This window comes from Chiloscyllium plagiosum, unplaced genomic scaffold (assembly GCF_037043375.1).
Source record: "Chiloscyllium plagiosum isolate Xiang-an unplaced genomic scaffold, Cpla_swu_hap1 HiC_scaffold_166, whole genome shotgun sequence".
Taxonomy (NCBI): Eukaryota; Metazoa; Chordata; class Chondrichthyes; order Orectolobiformes; family Hemiscylliidae; genus Chiloscyllium; species Chiloscyllium plagiosum.
Window position 1 is genome coordinate 98,779 of NW_028270305.1, and position 978 is coordinate 99,756.

Consider the following 978-nt stretch of genomic DNA (forward strand, 5'->3'; position numbering starts at 1 on the left):
AAAAGGTACTGCTAAAGGAAACTCATGGTGAGACTGAAAGCCACAAAATTACGTAAAGCAAGTGCAGAATGTCAAGAAGAGTGTGGAGGAATTGTGGTAGGAGTGGTGGACACACTGTCAGCTCCAGGAATACAAATTGTCTTTGCGAAGTATATAGCTGATTTACCTGTAGAAATACTACCTACTCTGATTGAAAAGACAGCAGAGACAATGGCAACTGAAGCTTTGCAGGAGTCTTATCCTGTAATCTTTCCAGATTGTAGCGTAACAAGGTCTCACTGTCACCAGTTGAAACCAGCGAGATCAAAAGTGTAAAGAGAAGGAAGCTGAAGTGGCATTAGCAGACACTTTATTCCATCAGTTAGTTGAGACAAAACAGGAGCAAACAGGGTCTCATGCAATATTTTTTTTTAGCTCAGCTAAACTAATTAAGTTACAGCAGAACGATGAAAATCTAAAGCTGTTATAACAAAAACGTTTGTACATTAGGTATTCTGAATGCATCACTGTTTGTTATTACCTTACAAATTATGTCCTTATGAGGAAATAGAGACTATCACATAACCAAGGAGAGGAGAAATGGGCATTAATGCATCAAATTGTATTGGTAATGCAGTATAGAATGGTGGTGTTGTGAGTGGCGCACGAGCGACCACCTAGAGGTAATTTATGAGTGATGAATACCCAGGCTGAAATACAAAGACGTTTTTACACACCTGGAATGCACCAGCATGTCGTTGAAGCTTGCCAGGTGTGGCATAGATGTCACGAAATTGGAAAATCATAGGTGGTAAAAAAAACTTGCATCTTTAATAACTATTCCTACATTTAGATTAGATTAGATTAGATTACATTACAGTGTGGAAACAGGCCCTTCGGCCCAACAGGTCCACACCGACCCGCCGAAGCGAAACCCACCCATACCCCTACATTTACCCGTTACCTAACACTACGGGCAATTTAGCATGGCCAATTCAC